This window comes from Sciurus carolinensis, chromosome 3 (assembly GCF_902686445.1).
Source record: "Sciurus carolinensis chromosome 3, mSciCar1.2, whole genome shotgun sequence".
NCBI lineage: Eukaryota > Metazoa > Chordata > Mammalia > Rodentia > Sciuridae > Sciurus > Sciurus carolinensis.
Window position 1 is genome coordinate 163,744,594 of NC_062215.1, and position 20,768 is coordinate 163,765,361.

The 20,768-nt window shown below is 52.7% G+C and overlaps 1 protein-coding gene across 11 annotated transcripts in view; it reads right to left on the minus strand.

Annotated features, from left to right (window-relative positions):
- Tns1 (tensin 1) overlaps positions 1 to 20,768 on the minus strand; it is a 184,730-nt gene that overhangs the window by 137,175 nt on the left and 26,787 nt on the right. Inside the window, exon 1 of one of the 11 annotated variants that reach the window (XM_047544735.1) lies at positions 10,032 to 10,054. The exons of the other annotated variants lie outside the window; for them this stretch is intronic. The gene's annotated coding sequence lies outside the window, so the exon portion shown is untranslated. Of the gene's footprint in view, positions 1 to 10,031; positions 10,055 to 20,768 lie in introns of those variants that run through there. 11 annotated transcript variants of the gene reach the window in all.

Below are 20,768 nucleotides of genomic sequence, written 5' to 3' on the forward strand. Positions count from 1 at the left end.
CATGTCAAAAGCCAGGTCACACTGCTCACTGGCTGTGTGATCTCTGGCAAGTTACTTAACTGCTCTGAGCCTTGAGTGCAGGGTCTGACCCACAGCAAACGCCCGTAAGTGTTAGCTATCTCCACATTGTCCTTATTCAAAGATGCCATCACCACATCCATCCCAGAGACCCGATTCATTTCTCTCACCCCTATATCTTTTAGGCCCTGTTTAATAAATGCTCAAATTTATTGAGTGCTTCCTAGTGCCAGGCATTAGAGCTTTGTGGGCATTTCATTCCTTCTAATCCTCCTGACAATCCTTCTGCTATTGACCACAACTAACCCCACTCTAAAGATGAGGAAACTGAAGTTCAGAGGCATCGCTATGATTGCTACTCCTCTCCTGACGGACACAGCAGCATCAAGGAGGCTGAGCCCCAGGGCCGTGCTAGGACGTGGACAGTGCCCGGTTCTCCTTGGGCCTGGCAGCTGCACGTGGGCCTTCAGAGTCCACTCCCTCCACCAAGGCAGCTCCGACCCAGGGTGCAAACCTCTTCCTGGGGTCCTCACTCCTGCTTCAGAGAACAAATCTCTTCAAAGCTTTATCAAAAACCACCCACATGTGTGCCAGAGGGGTGGCTTCCCAGGGCGGGCCTCCCCAGTGGTCCCCAGCTTCTGGATTTTTCCACACGCCATGCTCGGTGTCTCTGTGGTTCGGATCTTCTCCCAGCTGACCCTCATTCCCTCCTTCCACGGGCTCTCTGAGTGCCTGCAGCAGGCCAGGCCCTGTGTGGCCCTGCAAGTGATCAGGAGCAAAGGCAGAAGAGGCCCCTGACTTCGAGGAGCATGTGGCCCCGAAGAGGGAGACGCTGAAGAAACCACACAAAGAAACAAAAACAAAAAGAGTGTCGTGTCGTGTGCAGAGAGAGAAGAGGGAGCCGGAGGAGGGACCACTTAGATCCAACAGCTAATGTGCGCTGAGCGCGCGCCAGGCCCTCTCAGGAGCCGAGTGTTCATCAGCCTCCCCCAGCGCAGGGCGTGGAGCTATTCTAGCCCTGCTTCGCTTTGCACAGCTCGGGGACAGGAGAGGCGAGGCCACTTGCCCAAGTCAATAACAAGGCAGCAAACAAGTAGCGGTGACAGAGTTGATCTCCGGGTCTGCACTCTTAGCCTGACGCTACATTATCTCTCAGAGGTTCGGGGGTTCATCTGGACCCAGCTCCCAAGCTAACCCCCCTCCCGACACACACACACACACACACACACACACACACACACACACACACACACCAGCAGCGGCTGGTCCTGCAGACGTCAGTGGCCGGGGCTGGCGGTGCCCACACTCAGGACTCTCAGCTCCCTCTTCCACCTGGAAGACTTGGGGACATCTTCAGATGTCCATCTTGACCCTAGTGGGCTTCACGGTGTCTAGAGGGGGCACCTAAAAAGGTTGGCTGGTGGCCACACCCTCCCAGCAGGGTTTGCTTGGGAGACAGCTCTTGGTTTCACTGATAGGACAGGGATGGGGCAAGAGGGACCCCACCCCAGCCTGTTCCCCTGGTCACCCAATCAGGGCTCACAAAATGTGAGTGAGGAATTCGAGTTTCCCACCTGAGCCCTCCTCAAGGTGAAGTAGAAAGTGGGACCCAGGGAGAATAAGTCAAGTCCCAGGATCACCATGGGATGGGGGCATCAATGGTGCTGAGCCCAGAAGCAGGTCCCCAGCTCCCAGCCCAGTGCTCAGGCCCCTGAGCCACGCTGGTTCCTAGGAGAAGGGGTGCTGGCCTGATTCACCCAGGGACAGATGCAGGACCTTGCCTCGGCTCCTAATGCCCAAGAGGAGGACAAGGTGTCCCGGGCCCCTGGGATAGTAAGGGACCCACAGGGCTTGGACAGAGGATGCTCAGGCACCAGGTGTGGTGCAACCTGCTGTCCACAAGAGGACCAGAGCAGAGGCCGGGGCAGGAGGCGTGGGCACAGCCAGGGGCCACGGCTGCAGCCCTCCTTGGGCGCTCCTCCCCAGGGACCCGGAGGTGACTGTTTTCTTGGAACACTGTGTTCAGGCTGTGAGTCTTGGCTCAAGCAATCTACCCTGGCAAATCTCCAACTGCCTGTTTAATAATGTACAACCAACCAGCCATTAACTGCAGATTTCAGTAGGAAAAAAAAAGAGAGAGAGAGAAAGAAAAAAGAAAAAACAAGTTTGGTGGTTGTTTTTGTTGTTGTTGGGGTTTTCTTCCCCTTCCGGGTAGTCGGTGGTGAAAAACAAGCCTTCTCTGGTCAGACTCCAGGGCAAGGCGTCCTGGCAGGTTCCACCTGCCTTTGCCCACCCCATGCACCCGGGCGCCAGGCGCCCGCTCCCACCTCCACTCGGCTGTGGGCTGTGCTGGCGAGGCAGAGAGAGGGAGAGGAGCCCACCTCTGAGCAGGCCCAGTGCCTCCTGGGAATTCCACCGGGTCTGGCCAGGATCAGTGCCCAAGCAGGTGCTGGCAGAGTCCACCCAGGTCCAGTGGCCAGTTCTCCTCGCCTGGAGGGGTCGGCAGAGCCGGGACGCTGGGGCCTGCCCCAGGTCCCTCGGCTGCACTTTCTTCCACGTGAGAGTCAGGATTTGCAGGAGGCTCGTGGAGAGCGGTGAGAGCTGGGGGCTTCCTGCTTGCTGCGGCGGACGGTCCTCGGCTGTCTGCAGCAGCTGTCCCGGGAAGCAGCCTCTTTTTTTTTTTTTTTTTTGGTACCGGGGATTGAACTCAGGAGCGCTCAACCACTGAGCCACATCCCCAGTCCTATTTTGTATTTTACTTAGAGACCGGATCTCACTGAGTTGCTTAGTGCCTCACTTTTGCTGAGGCTGGCTTTGAACTCGTGATCCTCCTGCCTCAGCCTCCTGAGCTGCTGGGAATACAGGCGTGCGCCACCACGCCTAGCTCTGCAGGCTCTTCTTACCCTCCAGCCTGGCAGGGAACTGCTGCCCCAGAAACCCAAGGCCAGGACCTGCGCTCTCATGGCTCTGCTTTGGGTCCCTGGTGACCCTGGGCCAGTCTTGCCCTCTCTGAGCCTCCATCAATTACTGGGAGCTGGGTGTCCCCCATCCTGCCCAGGGATCACAGCTGAAAGGAACTGTCAAGGCAGGTGCAGGGCAGGGGCAGGGACCACCTGGTGGTGACGATGGCGACAGCAGCGAGGTCGTTGCTGCTGCCGTTACCATTATGAAGCTCAGGGTGGGCTCCAGGCCATGTGTTCTTTGGATAATTCTAACTGGCAGGGACTGTGACTGTCACGGTGGCAGAGATAAGGAAACTGAGCCTTGGACAGGGTCAGCGCTTGCCCAAGGTCACAAGGTTAGTGAGTGACAGTCAGGACGTAGACTCAGGCTGCCTGAACTCAGGGCTCTTTATCATTTGCCTTAGAGGCTCCAGCCAGCAGCCCCTCCACCCAACCCGCACACCCTGGCCTGCTGTCCGCTCCTCGGGTCAGCCAGCCTCCCAACCTGTTGTGGCACTTCAGTGGGGTCCTCTGTTTCCCTTGGTCCTTTACTTCCCTCTGTCCCTTAGGACCCCTGGGGGTGCCCTGCTTCCCCCACACCAGGGCACACACAGCCACAGCTGCACACCCACCACATGCTTGCACACACACACACACACACACACACTGGGGCACACCTTCGCACAGAGAGACCCACCCACATGCTACACCCAGCACATTCACTCAAACTCCCCCCACGTGCATACAGCTGCACACATAGGCATGATCAGAGATGTACACACACGCACCTCTGTACAGCTCCCATGCATAAGTCCCAAAGATCTTGTAGTAGTAGTATTTATTTTTGGTGCTGGGATTGAACTCAGGGATGTTTCACCAACGAGCTACATCCCCAGTTCTTTTGATGTTTTATTTTTGAGACAGACTCTCCCTTAGTTGCTTAGGGCCTTGTTAAGTTGCTGAGGCTGGCCTTGAACTTGCGATCCTCCCACCTCAGCCTCCCAAGCCCCTGGGATTACAGGCATGCGCCACCACACTCAGCTTCAGGATCCACACTGGCAGCCACTCTCCCCCACACAGGCACATACCCACATACACAGTGACACACTGGCACGCCTGCACATGCACACACACCCGCACACAGGCACACTCGTGATCCTCAGCCACGGGCACTAGCTGGGCACAGGCACCCATGGGCTGTCTGGGCAGGCAGAGCTGGACAGGTGTCCAACATGCCCCCCGGTGGTTGTTCCAAGGCGAGAGGCTGCCGGCTAATAATACCACAGCGCATTCCTGGCCGAGATAAGCGGCCCCAAGCATCCTCGGCACGTTCCGGCCTCTGTGTCTCACCCCTGTGGATTCCACCCACCCGCAGTGCGTCCTGGAGGAGCCGCAGAGGCCGGCGCCGCCAACACAGACGCCTTGGCCAGGGGCCTGCTATTCTCCCTTCTCTGCTTCTCCCTCTCCAGGGGCCCCAGACCTCTGTTGTCCCTCAGAGGTGTCCACACAGGGACGCAGAGAGGCCTGGATTCGGTCTGAGAAGCACCCACCGCAAGTCATTCTGCCCCTCCACGTGCTCGCCACCCTCTCGGCTGGGCCCACACTGCTGCCGCCGACGCGAGGGCCCATTGCAGGGAGGCCGCGGGAGCCCCTCCTGCCAGGGGCTCTGGCGCCTATCTCACGATGTCCTCACACACCCAGAGATGTCAGTGCTATTGTGGCCACTCCACAGGTAGGAGCCCGAGGCTCGCTGAGCCGGGATGGCCAGGAAGAGTCCAGAACTCCAACCCAGCTCTTCCAGCTCCCGAGCCAGGGCTCTTTCCATGACCTCAAATTATCCTCCCTCCTCGCCAACTTGTCGAATCACATATTTTCAGCAACCCTGGGTAGATCAGGGACAGCGATCTTTTTCCTGTGGGGTGGAGGGGACCTAGTGTTCATTACAGGCTCAGGAACTGGGGACTCAGTCACACAACGGTGATACCCCCACTAAGTGTCAGGCATTCGGGGTTCATTCTGGGGCCTCTGAAACTGTCTTGAGGTGGGAGGAGTGTCCCTGGAAAAGGGGAAAGGAGGACAAGAGCTCCCAAACGCCTGAGTCACAGAGGGCTCTGGAGGAATCTTGGGGGGCCTGAGGATGAGGAATGGGTTCCTCTGTCCAAGGTTCAAGAGGGAGGGGTCTTTGCATTTTAGGGCTGAGGGTGCAGACAGAGGACTGGGACCTCGGGAACAAAGCAGGACCCAGAGAATAGCAGAACTCATAGCATCCTTAGCCACACAGAAAGCGGAGAGTGACAAGGACAGAGGCTCAGGGCTGCGTGGTTCTGAGTCCGTGTGTGACACACACACTCACACAGGACTGCGTGCACACACACACACACACAACCGAGCCTCCGTGTCCCTGTGGGCAACTGGGTCTGGTCTCAAGCTGTTGGGTACGTCTCAGATGAGACCTACAGGACCAGAGAAGGGCTATGTCTTCCCGAAAGGTGCCCGGGAAGCCCTTTCCAGATCGAGGGTGGGAAAAGGGCCAGCACCCCCAGCTTCTGCTTCCCAAAATGCAAACACACTACCCAGCAGATCCCAGGTGCGAGATGTCCTAAGCCAAGGGAAGAGAGGAAGGAAGCAGGATTGGGGACCCTGGGAGTGACCCTCCCAAGGAGACACGAGGGGTCTGGAGGGTCAGAGCCGCCTCCCAAGCCTGAGCAGGCGACAGCTCGGAGAAGCGGGACCTTGCCTGGCAGTGAAAGCCCAGGGCTCAGGGGAGCTGGGCCACAGAGGGGAGCGAAGAAGGGCGGGTTCCCACGCTGTCACCCCGGGCCAGCCAGACCCCCACCCTGTGAGGCAGCTGTGTTTCCCAGAGCCAAGTGACCCCACGGCCAGTGCTGCCGGCTGGCCCCACTCTGAGAAAGCCAGGCAGCCTTCCATGGACATCCAGGGACGCCGTACTCATCGAATGGGGCATCCGAAGGTCAACCAAGGGGGCTCCCCGCGGCCCCAGGCTTCACCCCAAAGCGCTGCCCTCCACCCACTGTCTCTGGACAGGCACAGTCAAGGCCAGGGTCAGGAGGCTGGGGAGCAGAGAGGGCCCGACATGGGCTCCTGACTTCATCAGCTGGGAGTCTGGAGGGGAGGCAGATGGCGGGGAGAAACTAGGAAATGCGGACCCCTTGGAAAAAATCATCACATGTCATCAGTTACCTGGTGGAAAGACGGGCAGTGCCGTCAACACCTGATTATCACCCCAACGGACGGCTGAACGCAGCGTCACTCCCAGTCCATCTGCCCGACTCTAACCAACCGACCGAAACAAGATGCTTTTGAGATAATCAGGGAAAATTGAACACAGATGGGGTAGTAGCTGACCTCAAGAAATTATTATTAATTATGCTAACTGGGATAATGGTATTACCATAATAGTAGAATAAAAAGTCCTTATCTGTTAATGATACATGCTGAAGTATTTAAAGCGAAATGATCTAATGTCTGGGATTTGCTTTAAAAACACTCCAGCATAAAAATAAATAAATGGGGGAAGGAGGGAAGGAGCAAAATAGATGAAATAAAAACAGCAAAGAGTCAGTGGTTGTGAAGCAGGGGATGGGCGCAAAGGCGTTCATTACGCTATTCTTGTGACTTCTGTATCTATTTTAAATTTCTGATAAAAAATAAAGAACTGACACACCCACCTCAAAAAATAAAACAGGAAGGAAGAGTTCATGGGACGCTGTGTTTCCTAAAGTGTGAGGTGCAAGATGTTTGTAATGGGAAATACGCGTGGTTCGACAACTCTATTTAGTGATTCATTTTATTCATTCATTTATTTATTTATTTGATGCTGGGGGATTGAACTCGGGTACTCAACCACTAAGCCACATCCCCAGCCCTTTTTATTTTTTATTTTGAGACAGGGTCTCGCTAAGTTGCTGAGGCTGGCCTTGAACTTGGATCCTCCTGCCTCCGTCCTCACTGGGATGACAGGCATGCGCCTCCATGCCTGGCAACAATTTTATTTTGATATTTGTAAATACCAAATCGTGTTTCACAGCACGAAGGAGCAACAGTGTAGACAGTGGTTTGGTGACATGCTAAAGGCCTGCCTGGCAGCAGTCAGGAAACCTGCAAGCTTCCCCAAACTGCCCCGAGGGGAACAGGACAGTCACACCAGGAGTCACGCACGCTCCGCCCAGACCCTCCTGTGCATCCTGAAAACGCAGGCCCCCTGCTGTGCCTGAGCACAGTCACAGAGAACCAGGCTAGCAGGGGCAGACCCCAGGATGGAAAGTGACTAAGGAAATTAATAAAGACAAGTGCCACTGTGCCTCCGGAGCGGCTGGCCTGACTCTCCCTCCATTGCCTCCCACCCCCACGGAGCCCTCAAAGGCAGACCGCAGCACAGCATTTGCAGAAGCGGGAGTGTGACCAAGGAGGATGAAGGACCTTCTCAGGCCCGAGGCCAGTGGGTGGCAGAGCCAGGCCTGGACCCTGAGTCTAATGCCCAAGTCCATGCCCACTGAAGCTCACAGGGCAAGCAGATAAGGAACCCAGCAGGAGCCAGGCCCAGCAGAGTCCGAAGACAATGAAAGGGTTGGAAAGAAGGCGGGACAGGAAGGAGAGAAGCAGGTGCGCCTGGGTAGCACAGCAGGTCTAGAGGAACTGAACGGTTATTACACAGATGGGGAAAGATGACAGCAAGTTGAATGGAAGTTAGATCAGGAGGGGAACTGGAAGTTAAAAAGGGAAAGCCAGGGGGCCTTGGTCAAAATTTCACATCACACTTCTATGCTTTGGGCTGGAATTATGCCAACCCAGTATGGGAACATAGGCTGTTGCATGTCTCCTGGAAGGCTGTCAAAATGTATTTGATTAATAAAAAATGGAGAAACCAGGCAAGGTGGCACATGCCTGTAATCACAGCTACTCAGGAGGCTAAGGCAGGGGAGGATCGCAAGTTCACGACCAGCCTGAGCAACTCAGCAAAACTCTGTCTCAAAAAATAAAAAGGGCTGGGGACATAGCTCAGGGTAGGGCACCCAATCAGCAGCATCGGGGAGAGAGAGAGAGGCAGAGACCAGTGTATTTCTCAAGCTGAGGCTCCCAGGGGAACCTTTTATAAAAGGGTCCATTCACTGCTCATGCAGAGGGTAAAACAGGCCTGAAGACAAAGGGGTTCAGACAATGTTCTGGAAAGGGCTGCCCGCTGGCCCAGGATTCTACCTTCATACCTCTAGGAAACTGGGGATTGAATGACAAGGGACACAAAACTTTCCACAAAGGTCTCCACACCTGGGAGATCCCATTCAGCGTTCCTGACAGCAGAGATGTCCCAGGGATGCCCGGGCCCTCTGGTCTCCTGTTCTTGCATCTTCTCTCAGGACTGTGATCCTGAGTCCTGGGTTGAGACAGGCTAAAGGGAACCCAGTGCTATGATGTGGGAGGAGGAGGGGGATTGAGACCTTAGCATCACGGGGGTCCTGCCTCTGCCCATTCCTTAGCTGGGTGATGCCAAGCCAGCAACTTGACTTCTCTGAGCCTGGGTTGGCCCTTCCTCCCCACCTTGCTCTCTCTACTAAAACTAGGAGGAATAATAATAACAATTACTAATTATTTCCTCATGGGTGTTTTGAGACTTTATTGACAGAATCCATATAAAGTGCTCAGCATGAAACCTGAGGCCTAATTGCTTGATAAATGCTAAGTGCTCTTATTTTCAGCATCATAGTTATGAACTAGACCATCAGTGATTCCCGCTGGGGTCCTTGGGTGTTCAAGTCTCACGAGACTGGCTGGAAGGAAGTGGCAGGGTGGGCAGCAGCCATCTGGACCTGGAGGCAGCGGGACACTCTGAGTGTGGAGGGCCAGAGAGTCTGGCCTCAGCCTCCTCCACTCAGGAATGCGGCCTGCGGCTGGGGTGGGGGCAAGGGGAGATGCCTGGCCGCTGAGGTCAGGCCCCGCCCGAGCTGGCAGAGTCTTTATCATCATCCTCCGTGTGAGGGGAGGGAGGGGCAGGTGGGCAGCAGAGCCAGGAGCTCTCTGCAGGGCCACCTGCGCAGCCCTCAGCCACCCCTGGGTCAGGGTCAGGAGACCCCGCCAGTTCTGCACTACCTCCTCGCCCCAGATGGAAACAGGGCACCGTTTAGCAAGCTCTTCACAGAACCGAGCATGTCCATTATCCCCATGTTATGGCTGAGGAAACTGAGGCAGAGGTGGTCAAGCCTGTTGCCTAAGGATGCTCACTAGTCCCATCTCCTGGTGATGTCCCAGGGGAGGATCCAGGGAGGGCACATGAAAACAGACATGGTCTCAAGGGGACATAGTTGATGCGCACTGATTTACCCAAGGACAGTGCAAGGCAGGCCGCACTCCAGGATTCTCCTTCCAGGTCCTGGCAGCTTGGCTTACCCTGGCCCCCCACAGACACAGCGCCAGGCAGCGCAGGAAGGTTCTGCCCTCCCTAGCCAAACAACCACTTCTGGTTTGGAAATCCCATTAAGGGAGTCTAGACTGTTCCTTCAGTCCCCTGGTCCCCCTTCTGGTCTCCCCAAAGAAGGCAGCTCCTCAGAGCCGACCCAATTCCTCCTGCTGCATTTCAGCCTGTCCTCCTAGGTTGTCCTCCACGAAGACCAAGACAAGCACCAGGTTACCCTCAGCGGCCATCCCTGTACCAAGGCTCCAAGGCCTCAGTTCCCCTCGTAGAAAGGACAATGGACACCCAGGGAGATGGAGGGTGGCAAGGCCCCATGGGAGGCTGGGATGTGTTCAGGGCTCTTCCCTTACATGAAGGCCCCTCTCTCCTTGGCTTCCACATCTCCTCCCCAAATCCGGGCAACACCAGGCATCCCCCCGTCCCTCCCTCCTCCCCACAGCCTGGAGAACCACAGGGCCCTCGACCCACTGGGAGCCTTGCTCAGCTTTGGTCCTCCTGTTGCTTCTACTCTGAGTCTCCCTGGCCTCAGTTCCTACCCAGGGTGTATTTCACACGTGTGCACACGGGGGCACACTCGAGGGCACACTCGGGGGCACACACATGCATAGGCACACAGGCCCCTGCCCTGCAGCCGCAGTCCCTACCGGGCTCTGGAGTCAGCCACTCTGTCCCCTCGGATTCTCTCTTCCAAGCTGATCAGAGGAAGGAACCAACCACCTTAGCCTCTCCTGGGAGGGAAGTGTCCCAGGTATGTCCCCAGAAGGAATGAACAATGCAGGTCGGGGTGTCCCTTCTGGGTCCCGGAAGTGCCTGAAGCCACACCCCAGGGCTGGGCGTTCCCACTCGGGCCTCAGAGGCAGACATCCAAAATCCTCTGAGCACCCCACTGCAAGCCACTTAAATCAGTCACGTGCATCCCACTTTACAGATGAAAGGGAGGATTTGCCCAAACTCCGAGAGGTCAAATTTGGAACTTAAAGAGGGCTGGACCAGAATGAGATGCTTCCATCCCAAATCAGTTCCCAATCTGTGTCGAAGGTTATAAGAGCCCAAACTAAGGTGTCCTGGAGAAAAAAACTCCCCCCAAGCATGAGCAACAGCAGCCCTGCATTTGCAGACCCTGAAGCCCGCCCGTACAACATGTTTCTGAGTATCTACATCCTGGGGCTTCTCAGGAGAATCCGTACTGACATGGTGAACATCAAAGAGAGGCTGACATCTGTGGGTCCCACCTCAAGGGACTCCTGCTGGCCTTGGCTGGGTCGGTTTGATCCCTGGGAAAATCACTGAGTCTCTGGACTATAAAGAATGATCCACACGACACAAGTCAACATCAAATATAAAGGGGGAGAAAAGAGAGTTACGGTTACAATAAAGTTCACATTAATAAATGTAGAAGGAGCCAGGCCCCGTGGTGCAGGCCCATAATCTCAGCTGGGGAGGCTGAGGCAGAGGATCACGAGTTCAAAGCCAACCTCAGCAAAAGTGAGGTGCTAAGCAACCCAGTGAGACCCAGTCTCTAAATAAAATGCAAAATAGAGCTGGGGATGTGGCTCAGGGGTCGAGTGTCCCTGAGTTCAATCCCCGATACCAATAAGTAAATAAATAAATGTAGAAGGAGTGATGAACATAGAAGAATCAAGCCAACCTGAACTGAGGGTCACTCTTCAACATACCTGACCAGCTCTCCTTCAGAACGGCCACAGGTTCAAGAAGCAAAAAAAGACTGAGGCACGTCCCAGACTGGATGAGGCCAACTGACCCAAGCAGTCCTGGAGCCCAGGTCTGGAGAAGGGCTCTAGAGGAAGCACTGACCACATTCCACTAAGATCTGCAGATGGGCAAAGGGCATCAGGTCCATGTCAATCTCTTGGTTTTGACAACTGTACAACAAACAGGTACGTAAGAGGTGGACGTGGAGAAGGGGATTATACAAACTCTGTTCCATCCCCTGAAAATAACAAGTAACCCCTCATCACCACCCCACCCCCACCAAATAATTAAAACTTGGAACCTAACGATGACACAGATTAGGGTCAGAATACCCTAAGGACAATTAAAGAATTAAGTCCCCAGAGGGGGAAAGTAGTTCAACCTATGAAGTTTCCAGAAGCCCTGAGGAATCAGACAAGGGATGTTCAAGTCACGAGAGCCCCATGGAAGAGAGCAGACCTCCCAGGGAGCAGAGAACATGTGCCTGGCGAGGGATAAGGTGACACAGGTGCTCCTGCTCTGGGATCATCAGAAAGCCAGACGCAGCACCATCGCCACTGCTGTCGCAAATCACTGGTTTCCACGCACCAGGAGCTGCAAAGCACCCTCCATTCCCAGCAAATTCAATCCTCGCCTTGATCCTCCAGGCAGGATTTATGAGCCCAGTTGATAGACGAGGAAGCCAGGAACCAAGCACTTCAGAAAATGATCCAAGGTCACTAGGCTGTAAGCAGGGGTGTCAGGAAACAAATCTGCTTTGATTCCCATGCCCTTAGATCTTAAAACAAAGAGAACTTGATGTTTCCAGTCCAGCCTTCCTCCCCATGACACAAGATGGCTGCTGAGAGCTCACAACTTCACAAGACAGCCCAGATCAGGGGGGACCATTGTCTTCCCCAGAGGGTCAGGAAACCTCCGTAAAGCAGAATACGATGGACCAATCTGCACTCACTTCCTCCACCCAACCCAAGGGCAGTCATTGCCCTGAGACTGCATTCACAGGGGAGTGCCAATAATAATTGCTGGCATTTATCATATTCTTCTAATCATGTTTGTATGCATTAACTCACTTAATTCTCACAATAATCTATGAAACAGTGAAGGTCAAGAACTCAAGTTACAAAGAGGCTAGACAACTTGCCAAATGTAGATATAGCGAGCGTGAAAGAAGTCAGACTCCAGACCTGGGACAGCTCAGACTCTCCTCAAACCTCTCCCTAAGTCTGGGTTCGATTCTGGGGTCCTGGTCCCCACCTTACTGCCACATGAGCTCCCTGCTCAGCCATCTGAGCCCATTTCCTCTCTTGGACACTCGTGATCATGTACCTATCTTTTAAAGTGTCCTTTGAAGTTCGGATTAAATGAGCCTGTGGGTGCAGGGATATCTGATCTCTGGAGGCTGTGGGCTGATGGGGAACCCAAGCCAGCGTGAGCTTCCGTGTGCCCAAGAGTGCCCAAGAAGGTCCTGAGCTCCCTGCTGCTCCTCCCACCACCGTGAACCGCGAGTGACCTCCCTCCCCCGCTTCCTCAAACAGAACCTGGTTTGAACCCAGACACCCCTGGATGCCCTCGCTTGGGTGCCCAGGGCCAGGGCCAGTGGCAGCAGGCCCGGGGGGTTAATCTGTGACTCACTCTGTGCCCAGGACCCATGCACTCCTAATGGCCCCCTGCGGACACCCCACCCTGCCTGCCCTCCTCAGGGGGTGGGGGAGACTAGCCAAGTCACTCATCAGCCAGGGGCCAGAACCCCCTGAAGGAGAGCAGCAGCCTCATAGGTCCTTGGCAGGGTGGAGCAGGAAGAAAGAACTGGCCAAGGAGGAGACTCAGGGCAGCAGGTGGCTGCAGGCCTGGGAGTCCATGGGGGGCCATGGAGCTGGCCTGGCCTGGGGCCTGCTGGGCCGTGTAGCTGTTTGTTATTTCTGGAGCACTTAGCACGTTATTATCCTAGGATCTCAGAACAATAGAAAAAGTTATCTACGGAGCAAAGGCCTACGCCACCTGCCAGGACCTTACTTACATCTTCTCTAATCCTCATACCAGTATCGATATGGTGTTAGCAAGATGTCCATGTCACCATTTGTTTGGAAAGTCTCCATAGCATTTATTCATTCTGCTCATTGGAAGTGCAGTTGTCAAGGTCACCAGTTTTTAACTGAGGAAACCAGACTTCAGAGGCTGAGTGACGTCCCCAAGGTAACACCTCTCGCCTCCTGTACACAACAGAGGCAGAACCCATCCAGTCCAAGGTCAGAGGGGCTCCGAATTTCCCACCACCTGTCCTGCCATCCCAGCTCAAGGATGAAGACTGAGGCTTGGTCTCCAGGTGGAGCCCCGTGGGAGAGGATCTCCCCAGGTGGTGTCTCAGAGCCCCCCTCAGGACCAGCAGCTTCTCTCAGCCACAGTGGGCGTCCCAGGAGGCTGGGGTCAGTACTCCTAGTTGCCATGCTCACCACACCCAGGAACTGACAGCTCACCACTCCTCCTCTCCCTGCTCAGCCACTCCAGCACCTTACAGATGAGGAAACTGAAGCGGTCCCCATGGTACTGGCTAAAAGTAGCCAGGGAAGCTGGAGGGGCAGGGGTCCCTTCCCTGACAGGGCTTCTAAATCGCACAGGTTCCTCTGCCCTCCACCTCACACCACAGACCCTCACCTTCACTGGATCCCTCTCGAGCTAGTGGGGCTTTGCTGGCCTTCGTTCCCCCTAGCGTATTCCACTGTGTGCCCTGTTCCACCAGGACCCCAGGAGTTCCCTCTTCTTTCTCCCTCTCATCTCCAATTCTCTACCTCCCACGTGCCCGTCTCTCTGCTCTGGTCCCCCTCCCTCCCCCTTCTAACTCGTACAGCCTTCCAGCGGCAGTGAACCCCCATGTGATGTTTACACAGCCCCAGAGTCAGGAACGCCAAAAAATATGAGACCTTTTGGGAGCCACATTCCAGGAAAATGAGAAGCCAGTCATAGCTCAGTGTCACTTTCTCTCCCGCCCCCTGCCTGCCTCCTCCCTGTTGACGGGGAGCAGAGTGTGTGTGTGTGTGTGTGTGTGTGTGTGTGTGTGTGACAGAGAGAGAGAGAGAGAGAGAGAGAGAGAGAGAGAGAGACTGCATGCCTACTTATTAACCCCTGCACATCAGTCCACACTCCACTGCATTAGAGAGAACTACAGGAGGATGGCAGTGGCGGAGCGGGGTTTTACAATTTTTACAACTTTTTAAAAATAAAGCATCAAGGAAATGGCTCCCCAAGTCCCCCCTTACCCTAGATCCCCATCCCAGGCAAAGCAGAAGCCAGGGAACAGAGCCTGGGGGAATCAGTCACTTCCCAGGGGCCTGCCTCTGGTGGAGTCATGGAGGGGCTTTCCCACGCAAACACAGGCTCTCCAGGTGCTGTCAGGGGACCTGGCAGCAGAGTCACTGGGGATGTCAGAAAATATGCAGATTTGGGGGCCCAGACCCAGACCACTGAACAGGGCAGAGGGGCAGATGAGATGCTCCACAGTCCCACCAGGTGACACCGAGGCTTCCTGGCAGGCAAGTGACCATGGCTCTTCTTAGTGACGAAGCCTCAGCCACAGAAAGTAGAGGCCAAGTGTGGGAGAGGAGAGGTCCCTGCAGCAGTAAGGGCTTTGGAGCCAGGCACTTGGGCCTGAGTTGGCGGCTGGCTCCCTGCCTGCCAATCACGAGGCTGGCTCGGGGCATTTCACCTCAATGTTCTCATTTGGGAGTGCAACCAGTCACCTCTGCTTTACATGTGGTGTGTCAGGGACTGAGATGAGTATCAAGTAGCCACCATGCAGGGGAAGCTCGGTAAATAGTGGTACAAACTATTAGGATGAAAAATCCTGTGAGAGCAAGGAGAAGGAGGTTCTTTGAATTGGTCAACAAGATTGGCAAACCCTTAGCTTCACTAACCAAGGGGAATAAAAAAAGATTCAAATTACTGGAATCAGAAAGAGAGGAGTCACTGCTATTGGCATTACAAAAACCAAAAAAAGCTACAAAAATAGAAAGAAATCTGAGAAATACTATGAATAACTGCAAACCCAAAAAAGTTCAACACCTGAAATGAAATGGACAACTTTCCTAAAAAGACACAAACCACCAAAACTGACCCAAGAAGAAACAGAAAAGCTGAATAGACCTATAACTAATAGAAGGAATTAACAATCAAAAATCCCCACACAAGCCAAGTGCGGTAGTACACGCCTATAATCCTAGCGGCTCAGGAAGCTAAGGCAGGAGGCTCGCAAGTTCAAAGCCAGTCTCAGCAACTTAACATAAGCAACTCAGGGAGACCCTGCCTCTAAATTAAAAAATCCAAAAAAGGACTGGGGATGTGGCTCAGTGGTTAAGTGCCCCTGGGTTCAATCCCTGGTTAAAAAAAAAAAAAAAAAAAAAAAAAATTCACACATAAAACAAAAGCCCAGACCCAGGTGGCTATACAGGTAAATTCTACCAAACATTTAAAGAAGAATTGATTGTTCACAAACTCTTCCAAAAGGTAGAAAAGGAGCCAGGCACAGGGGCATTCACCTGTCGTCCCACCTAACCAGGAGGCAGAACAGGCGGGATCACTTGAATACGGCAGTTCCAGGCCAAGCTGGGTGACACCATGAGTCGCTATCTCAAACAAGAAAAGTCGCTAAGCTGTAAATCCCAACTTCTCAGAAGGCTGGGGCAGGAGGACCCAAGTTCCAGACCTCCTGGGCAACTACATGAGACCCTATCTCAAAAAAAAAAAAAAAAAAATGTAGGGAAAGACAACCTACAGAATGGCAAAAAAAAAAAAAAAAAAAAAAAAAATTCAAATCACATATTTGATAAAGGATTAGTATCTTGAACATATAAATAAGTCTTTTAACTCAATAATATAAGACAAATAACCCAATGTTTTAAGTGGGAAAAAAAATCTGAACAGACATTTCTCCGAAGAAGATGTAAAAATTAACAACCAAAAAGCACAAGAAAAGATGCTCAACGTGATCAGTCATCAGGGAAATCAAAGCAAAACCATGGTGATGTGCAACTTCACACCCACTGGAAAGGAAGGAACCAAGCTGTCAGACAGCAGCAAGTGCAGCTAAGAAGGTGGAGGATTTGGAACACTCATCTGCGCTGGGAGAGATAGAAAATGGTGCTAAGGGATTGAATTGTGTCCTCCGAAAAAACAAACAGATGAATGAACAAGGTATGTGCAAGTCCAAAGCTCCAATACCTCAGGATGTGACTTCATTTGGAAACAGTGTCTTTTCAGAGACGATAGTTAAACTGAGGTATCCAGCATGATGAGTCTCTGCAAAACCGTCAACGGAGACAGGCAGACACAGCGGAAGGATGACGTGAGGACACAGAGAGAGCCTCACGTGAAAAGGAAAATTCAGAGTGATGTGTCTACAAGTCCAGAAACACCAAAGGTTGCTGGCAAAGTCCCAGAAGCTGGGAGAGGCAAGGAAGTCCCCTTACCACTCCCAGAGGTGCCTGGCCTTGATGTTGGACTTCTGGCCTCCAGAACTGAGGTGACAAGGTCCACTGTTTAAAGCCACCCAATTTTGGCACGTTGTCATATTGGCCCAATACAAGCTAGTTTGGGAAACAGACTAGCTATTCTTAAAAAAAAAAAAAAAAAAAAAAATTGACCTAGCTCTCCCGATGTCCCATAATTCCACTCCTAGTTTACACACCAAAGAGAATGGAGACACGAATCCACACAGAAGCCTACCCAGGAGTGTGCACAGCAGTAATGTTCCCAAGAGCCCAAAGGTGAAAACATACTGACTGTCCCTCAAAGCGATGGATGGGAGAGTAAGAGGCGGTATACTCCTATAACGGAATATTCTTTAGCCACTAAAAGAAAGTTATAACCCAGACGCACCTTGGAACCACTATGCTGAGGGAAAGAAGCCAGTTACCAAGATCACGGAGTCTACCATCCCACGAGATGGAACCTCCTGAATAGGCCAAGATCTAGAGACAGGAAGTAGGAAGAGGTTGCTTAGGAAAGGGCAGATGGAGAGATGGAGGATGGCGGGTGACAGCTCAAGCATATGGGTGACTTTTCAAGGGGATGAAAATGTTCTAAAATTGTGGTGATGCTCACACGAAGTCATTTCACTAGACACTTTGAACTGGATGAACTGTATAAAATGCGAATCGGAAGTTGAAAGTGGTTCCCCAAAAACAAAAGCAAGGCAGGCCCTCAAGCCCAGAAGGCACTTTTAAGGATGTGACGTTGTACTCAGGGCCACTAGAAGAACGGACAGATCTTCAGAAGCTGTGGAGCAGAGTGACTCAAATACAGCTGCAAAGGAGACTCACATGGGAAGTTTTATTTAAATAAACTTTATTAAGATGCAATTTACATGCAGTAAAATATGCCCCTGCAAGAACACAGTTCAGTGAGTCTGGACAGCTGTCTGCACGCAGATAACTACCACAGTCAAGGTACAGAACCCTTCTGTCCCCCAACATGTCCCTTCACACTCCTCAGCAGTCAATCTTCCCACCGGCCCAGTTGCTGGTGACTACTAATCTGCTCTTTGTCACTAGGGTTTTGCCTTTTCTAGGAGTTCGTAAAAATGGAATGATCCAGTCTGAGCACTTCTTGTGTCTGGCTTCTCTCACTCATCATGATGCTTTTTAGATTCTGCCGCCATGCTGCCATGCACAAGAGTAGCCTGTTCCTCTTTGTCGCTGGGTGGTGTCACACTGTACGCCAGGTCACAATTTGTTTATCCATTAACTTGTTGTGGAATATTGGTCTCTTTCCAGGTTGGGGCTCTTGTGAACAAAACTGCCATGAATATTTGTGCACAAGTCACCCTGAGGACGTGTTTTCCTTTCTCTTTGGTAAATGCCTCAGAATAGAATTGCCGGGTCACAGCGCCAGGATATATGGAACTTTAAAATAAAGAGCCAAGCTGTTTCCAGAGTGGCTATACCATGTCACATTCCCACCACTGGTGACACTTTGAAAAATTCCAATGCCCAGGTCCGATGCCAAACCAACTGAATCTGGGGAGCAGGGCCCAGGCAGCTATAGGCAGATAAATAGACAGAATAGATTGATATATAAATGCACACATACATGTTTTGAATTTTTTTGTTTTGTTTTTTGTTTTTGTTTGTTTTCCTGGTATTAGGGATGCTAGGGATTTAACCCATGGGTACTCTGTCACTGAGCTACATACCTATCCATTTTTTAAATTCTGAGACAAGGTCTCACTAAGTTGCTGAGGGCTTCACTGGATTGCTGAGATTGGCCTCAAACTTGCAATCCTCCTGTCTCAGCCTCTGGAGTGGCAGGGATTCCAGGCAGGGACTGCTGTGCCCAGCTAGGCAGCTGTGTTTCAGAGCATCCAGGTGATTCCACTGTATAGACCAGCTCTCAGACCACTGCCGTGGCTCTCGGGCACCATGAGGCAGGCAGAAGAGCCAAACGCATGTGACATTCACCTTCATACCTTCTCTGCTTTCCCTGATAAGGGAGAGAGAAGGCAAAACCCATGCAAGTATCTTGTCAGACACCATGACCCTCCATAAGCTCTGCTGGGGCCTCAGATTCTCCCCACCTTTCATTAGATGGAAGAAAGTAAGAAGAGTGAAACAAAGTCAATAACAGCAGCCTTTTCAGCACTGAGTTTTGAGCTTGTCATTCTTGGTGTTCATAAAACCCTACAAAATAAGTCCCCTTATAATCACCTTGTTACGGGTGAGGAAACCGGGACTCCCGGTCACACAGCAAGTTACTGATAAAGCTGGGATTTAAACTCAACAGTCTGTCTCCAAGGCCAAAGCTCTTAAACAGCGCACTGGCTCACAGCCCTCAACAGGTCCCGGGGTCAGGAGCCCTCCCATCCAGCTGCGGTAGCCAGAGAACACTAGCCCCGCCCCACCGCAAGCTGCACAGGAAGGCGCAGGTGTGTTTAGGAGAGACTAGCAGGAAAGGCGATGTGTGATACGACTGCAAGGTGGGGGCTCATTATGGGATTTCCTCTCCTTTCAAGCTTGAGGGATGAGATTTAAGCCCCTCTGGTAGAGGGGAGGAGCTCAAGGCCTCTGCAGGTTCCTTCCTCCACCCCAGCTGGTGCCTGGGTCAGGAGGGCGCCAGGCCTGGAAGAGGCTAGGAGGGCTGAGGAGGGCAGCCAGGAGACTAGGACTGCCCTCAGCTGGGCACCAGCGGCCGCCTGGCCCTGTCCTTTCAGGGCCGTCTGACCTGGAGTGGAGCAAGGGGCATTTTTCTGGAAGGAGCCGCCACCAGCAGCAACTGCTATTCCAAAACAAGGGGCAAATCAGGAATGAGAATGGCATTTCTTAAAACTCTATCTGGGGATTAGGGGAACCGAGGGTTTGCCACGTAGGAACTCTCGGTACTATCTTTGCAACTTTTCTGTAAATCTAAAACCATTCTAAAATTAAAAGTTGACTTAAAATAACAAACACATAAACACAACGATGTGGAGTTTGTGGGGTCAGATAGCGGGAGACGGAAGAGAAAGGCAAAACAAGAAAATCTGCTGGGTACACACACCAAGCATGGGCTAAAATAAAAGTGAAGGCAAATCCTGGGCCAGTCACTGTAAATCCTCAACGGAGTGAAACAGGGGAAAGATAAGGACCCCAGGAGACAAGAGGGTGGGAACAAAGGGCGGCTTAGATCTAAGGCAACAGATAGAGACTGGGGTCTCAGACCCAAGGTAGACTCCAGTGCGCAATCATACCTGCCTCTCGCTCTCTCTTCCCTTCTCACCTGGTCCCCGCCCATCTATCCCAGGGCAGAGCCAGAAATCGTGTAGAAGCCCACTGGGTCAAGTTGCCATAGGCCAAGCTGGTTACTCTGACTGGGCCTCAATGTTGGACCTGCAAAATGGAGCTACCATGAGCCCCACCCATCTCCCAGGACAACGAAGATGAAAGAAAACATCTCCTGGATTCTGTGTAGATACAGGTGGCTGAAAGTCCAAGGCAGGTTTGTTTGCCACAGCCCCACACTGGAAAGAACCCAAATGGCAATCAACAGTGGACTGATAAATAAACCGTGGTGGAGTCACAGAGTGGAATACAACATGGCGGTGAAGAAGAGGCCACTGGCTGCCAGCAAAACAGAGACGAGCCTCCCAGACACCATGTTGCGTGAAGTGACCCCCACACACAAGCGAACATGCCGTATGACCCAATTGATATGAAGTTCAAGGACAGGCAAAACTCAGCTCAGATGATGGGGTTGAGAAGAGCAACTGCCTTCAGGGGTACTGACTTGGCGGGGATCAGGACTGCCTCTGGGGTGCTGCTCCTCCAACTCAGTTGTTCTTATCCATGTACAAATTATTTATTTTATTTTATTATTTTTGATACTGGGAATTGAATCTGAGGATGCCTTACCACTGAGCTATACACCCAGGTCTTTTTACTTTCTATGTTGAGACAGGGTCTCCAAGTTGCTGAGAGCCTTGATGAGGTGCCAAGGCTGGCTTCAAACTTATGATCCTCCTGCCTCAGCCTCTCCTTTTCAACATTCTTCATTCCATCCTTCTCTTCCTTTATCAGCACTTCTGCTATGGACCAGGCACGAGTCTAGAAGCTGGGGGTGCAGCCTCTCTCTCAGTTGGCCTTTGCGCAATTGAGACACACGCAGCATCTACTATGAGCCAGGCATTGAGGCCCCGCCTCTCCTGA